This window comes from Lepus europaeus, chromosome 8 (assembly GCF_033115175.1).
Source record: "Lepus europaeus isolate LE1 chromosome 8, mLepTim1.pri, whole genome shotgun sequence".
Taxonomy (NCBI): domain Eukaryota; kingdom Metazoa; phylum Chordata; class Mammalia; order Lagomorpha; family Leporidae; genus Lepus; species Lepus europaeus.
In genome coordinates, this window is record NC_084834.1 from 91554131 (window position 1) to 91559973 (window position 5843).

Genomic DNA, 5843 nt, shown 5'->3' on the forward strand with positions numbered 1-5843 from the left:
ATAGAACTAAATTATTCCAAGGAATCTCAGGACAGATAACTCTTCTGCCCAATTACTCTCCAGTTCTGGAAACCCTAAATGATTCTACTCATGTGCCCACTTTCCCTCTCAGGACCAGATTTACACATACAGAAAAATAAGAACAAAGGGTCACATAGTGTAATTTAAGAAAACCATTATTTTCCCACTGCCTGGTTCAATTCAAAAGCTAGAGAATCATTTGCATTGACAAGTAAACATCACTGGGAAGAGTAAGAGAAGTCCATCAATAATTCACACTCTATTGCAAATTACTAAAGTTCAGTGGTGTTCCTCCCATTTATCTGTCTGAAACTTTTGGCTTTCTCATCAATGATCTCTAAATGCACACCTGAACAGCTGTTCTCAGTAAACAGTGTCTGTGTACAGAGATTATGTATGCAGTATGGAATACCCATACACAATACATTTAAGAGAAACTATTTTCTAGAACTGTAAGGCACTGGAAATAACAACCTAAACACATATAATTTGTTTATGATTTATTCTGGTGCATCAATTCATTTAATTTTCACTCGATTCTGTGAGACAAAATTATAACAACTTCAATTTATAGATGAGAGAATTTTTTAAGGTTGGAAAAAATACTTTATGAAGCTATAAGAAGCACTGAGTATATTTAAACTGCAATCCAGAGTTAGATAGAAACAGAATGTAATAACAGTTCAATTCCAAAATAAATGTTATTGTAGGAGAAACCATGAAATTTCTTTAACACTTGATTTTGAGTAGTAAACTGCACTAGTTTTCTAAAACATCTCTGAGAAATCAATATTTACAGTAGATGCAGTATTTATGAAAAATCTCAAATATATTCATGTGTGTATATATATATATATATATATACACATATTCCAAGATTACATGAACTAGGAAACAGGTTGTATATCTTAATGGCAATACTAGAGTGCAGAGCTTGAGACTTGGATTTATAAATGCTTTTCAGAGCATGGGGTTTAGAAAAGGAACAGACATCTAGTTTTCAAAACCTAAAGTTTTTCTCAGGACTGAAGTCAAAATTGTAATGGCCACAGAGGAAGAAAGGGAGGCTTTTCCTGCTGTAATTGTTCATCTGCGTCAGCAAGTCCAGTATCACTAAGATAGGAGTCACAGGGACATGCAGAGAGTTGATGAGTTTCTCCCACAGATAGACTATAGCTTGATTATACCCACTGCCCTGGTCATCAGGGGTAAACTCTGCATTTCCCAACCTAATGCTTGGCAGCACCAAGATGTTTCAGTAATGATTTATAATAAACCCAGCATTCTCCATCTTCATGAAATAACCTTGTCTCCCATTAAATTTCCTTCTCCTTCCTTTCTTGGGCTTCTGTTCCTTGTCTTTCTTCAAGTCTGTGCTTTGCTTCAGTTGCTACATCAGTGCCTCTGATTTTGAAATTGAAGATGTCATCCTTTCAAAAACTGCAAGACTCATACTCATTCTGATCTTCCAACTTCCTCACTTTCTTCTTGATTACAGGCAACATCTTTGTATCTATGTGTATTTTCCCCAATTGCATATTTTGCATCTATGACACTATTCTACTGCCCTTCAGTGGGGCAAAAGACTTTCTGTCATTTGGAGAAAACAATCTCAGCAGTGATTCTGTGTTTCTAGCCACCATAGAAAGGTTTAGTGTGGAAGATGATATTTGCACTATTGCCTATTTTGGAACAATTAATATTGCATTCTCCTCCTAATTTCACTCAGAGCAATATGAGGATAGACCTTCCATAACCATTGGGAAATGTGAGAATGTAATGTTCATCATAGTCTGGACATGAGACACAGCCCTGTCCTATGTTGTGCACACCAGTTGACATACCAAGGGATTTTAATTTGGTCTAGATATGAGCACTGAACTATTGCTTCTTGTACAAACACACAGCATAAAAGGCTGAAATGGGTAGATAGATGATGGGAAATCTGTTTAGTCATGAATGTTAAACAGGGAACTGGTACTTACCAACTGTTACAGGAACTGGTTCTTCCAAAACTAGCTCTGTGTTCTCTTCAGTGTCAAAGATTGAAAGGTCTTGCCCAAACTGGATATGGCTTTTGGGCAACTGATCCTTTCTTTCCTGCATGAAAGGCTGAGAGGTACTGTTTCACAACCAGAACCATTCAATCCCTGGGATCCTTCTCACAAACAGGTTCAGATGTGCAAAAAAAGTCTGCATACATGTCTGAAAGAGATCTTTCAAGAATGAATGTTGTGGGAAGTAGTTTACACAGCAGACTCATAGAATAACAATCACTTTAAATAGTACTCTGACTTCAGAATCAGCCCTTAAAGGTATTCTAGTTTCACTGAAAAGCCCATGAGAGCATTTCAGGCATGGAAAGCCAAGGTACTATGGCAAAAAAAGTCCTGCATAAAAGATCTTCATGAGTGAGACCCCAGTGGAAAGAAGGGACCTTCAAAGAAGGATGTACTTTTCTCCAAAGGGTGGAGAGAATTTCCACCTCCACTTTGCCTATGGCCTTGCCTAAATACTGACAGAGACTATGGACTCAAAAGGCATCCATAGCCTTGGCAGCTCATGTCAAGAGCCTCAGGTGATCACTGATGTCACACATAAGAGTGTTAATTGTTAAATTAACAACAGGAATCATTGTGCACTTACTCCCCATGCAGGACCTCTGTCCTAAATGAGTTGTGCTATGAGATTTAACTGTAAAACTTGTTCTCAGTTTTTTTATATTTTCTGTGTGTGTAAATAGTTGAAATCTTTACATAGTATAGAGTTGGTCATCTGTGTATGAAGTTAATTGAAAATGAATCTTAATGGAGAATGGGACTGGAACTGGAAGAGGGAGGAGGAGGTGGGATGGGATTGGGGGTGGGAGAGTGGGTATGGTGGGAAGAATCACTATATTCCTAAAGATGTATTTATGAAATTTATACTAATTAAACAAAAGGTTTCTAAAAAAAAAAAAAAAAGGTGAATGTTGGAAGGACTACCTTAGTTAGATCCATTCCAAGCCTAACATGTCACAAGAGGTGCTTGATAACACTCTCATGCTCCTCCATGGACCTTGCCTCTCCATCATCATCTCTATCATCATGCAAATCAAAAAAGGGCAGCATAACTTGTTCCATTGGACTTGGATGAATTAAGTGATTCTGTGGTATCTGGCTGCTTCAGACTATTTCCTGAGCTGCTGTATGTAAGAAAGAGGCAGATCCAGACATATCTATTAAGCGTTTTGGGGATGAGCCACTTTGGTGGACTACATCAACATCATAGAATTCATCTTCACTACTAGAATAAGAGAACTCTGGGACTGTATTTGGAGACAAGTTGACATGGCTTGGAGAAGTTGGACTGCTACTAGGTGGTGAATGCCCACAGCCTGTACTGTTTAGTTATCTGATGATGTCCCAAAGTAGCTAATACATACCCAACTTGTAAGGAAGATGGACACTGCTCTGACACATACAACTGAACAGGTTCTGGAAGTAAGACAGTCTGGGGTCATGGGTTCTAAGGGACTAGACTGATATATTGCATCTGCAAGATTAATGGTACTTCTAGCAATCTGCAGCAACACAATACAGTGTTTAATTTATTCTACCATGTTATTTGTTGTCTCTTTGAGAGTTTTGATTTTTTTCTCTGTTCCTCATCTTAGCAGTTTTGAAGCTTGGCATCAAGAAGCATCAGCCTCTGTAAGTTTTTTTAATCAAAGTCTTAGACATTAGGAACAAACCTTGAATCCAAACTCCCAGAGGGCAGCAAGAAGGAGGCCCGGAGAGGATGACATTTGTGCCTATGGCCTGAACCTGAGCAGGCAGCAGGGACCCTGGGGACTCACAGGTGGGGCCTGGACCCAGACCCAGACCCCTGGGGTCTACTCACTCCACAACAGGCCAGCAAGAAAGCCATTTGCCAAGGCCCCACCCTCAGTGTCTCCTGGGGAGGGAACAAGGGGTTGCTCTCAAGCACCCCTTTTCCTGCCCCTGCTGAAGCGAGGGTGATTCAGTCAGAGCAAGAAAAAGAAATTACACCTCTTGCCTGAGAAGGAGATCTGGACTTTGAAACCCAGAGAGGAAGGTGCAATAGCTGGGAGTCTTTTCATGATGGATAGCACCCCTGTTGGTATGTTTCAAGGCTTTTGCTAGGGGCTAGCACTGTGGCGCAGTGGGTTAAGGCCCTGCCCTGAAGCACTGGCATTCCATATGAGCACCGGTTCTAGTCTCAGCTGCTCCACTTCTGATCCAGCTCCCTGCTAATGCACCTGGGAAAGCAGCAAAGGATGGCCCAAATCCTTGGGCCCCTGCACTCACATGGGCGATCCAGAAGAAGCTTCTGGCTTTTGACTCCTAGCTTCTGATAGGCTCAGCAATGGCTGTTGCAGCCATTTGGGGAGTGAACGAGCAGATGGAAGACCTCTCTCTCCCTCTGTGTGTGTGTGTGTCTCAACCTCTCTCTGTAGCAGTTTCAAATAAATAAGGTCTTTAAAAAAAAGTCTTTTGTTACCATCACATCACACAATTTAGAAAACAATGGAAGTATTGTCAATGATAGGAGTCCAGCTACAAGAAATAAGAAGGGGCTGATGCTGTGGTGCAGTGAGTTAAAGCCCCAGCCTGCAGCACCGGCATCCCATACGGGTGCTGGTTCAAGTCCCGGCTGTCCCACTTCCAATCCAGCACCCTGCTGATGTGCCTGGGAAAGCAGTGGAAGACGGCCCAAGTCCTTGGCCTCACATGGGAGACCAGGAAGAAGCTCCTGGCTCCTGGCTTCAGGTAGGCCCAGTTCCATCTGTTGCAGCCATTTGGGGAGTGAACCAGCAGATGGAAGACCTCTCTCTGTGTCTCTCCCTCTCTCTGTAACTCTGCTTCTAAAATAAATAAATAAAATATTTTTTTAAAAAAGGAGAAGATATTTCAAATATGGGGAAATTCTTTCAGCTTATTTGTTCTTCCCTCTATGTCTTCCAAGGTAAATGCAGTCTAGCTTCTTGCTTCTACCTTCACCTGAATCATTTTAACAATTCCCACAGGCCAGGCTTAAATTCTGCCTCAAAGCTATCCAGCATTCACACTGGTACTTTGGTAAAAATCACTTGTACATGCTCATGACCGAGGCTGCCTGCCAAAGGGGGCTGCAGTGCCAGGCTGCTCAGAGCTGGGGTGTGCATACCTGAAGGATGCCCAGTCCTCCTCTGTGCCCCACACCCAGTACCCTGAAATGTGATCGCAATTGTGAAGATCTTGCAAAGTCCTCTACAGCTCTATAGATTTTGTATCCCCTAAATATGCTCATTTTCAGGAGCAGAAATTGAGACATGGAGAGTTTAAGTAATTTTCCCGAGGTTACTCAGCTACTAAACCACAGAACAGGGAATTTCAGCCAAGCTGCCTGATCCCAAAGCCTGTGTCTTTCCATAACCTATGACATAGAGGTATGTATGTGGCAATCTTGTGTTTAAAGCAGGAAAGACACAGATAGGGAAGTGGGTGCAGAACTGGGCCAATGAGTAGAAGTTAGAGGGAGAGTTCAGCCGAATGTAACATAGAGGTCTCTGCATTGGCTGGGTTGCTATTTGTTTCAGCTGTAAAAACTCAACTCAAAATGCCTTAATCAAGAAAAGAAAAACCTTCCACACAAGTGGGAATTCAGAGTGTGCATAGACATGGCTAGATCCAGGCATTAGGATGATGTCAGGAGCAATATGACTGCCTTTCTCTCTCTCTTCCTCTCCATTTTTGGACTCAGCTTCCCTGTCCACATTGTTCCCAAGCAGAGTCTACCTTGTTGCAGAGAAATGTCACCAGTATTTCTGGGTTTACATC

The 5843-nt window shown here is 41.7% G+C and overlaps 1 pseudogene; it reads right to left on the bottom strand.

The window, feature by feature from the left end:
• Positions 1–1250: 1250 nt before the first annotated feature.
• Positions 1251–3637, bottom strand: LOC133765637 (oxysterol-binding protein-related protein 9-like; annotated as a pseudogene).
• Positions 3638–5843: the final 2206 nt, after the last annotated feature.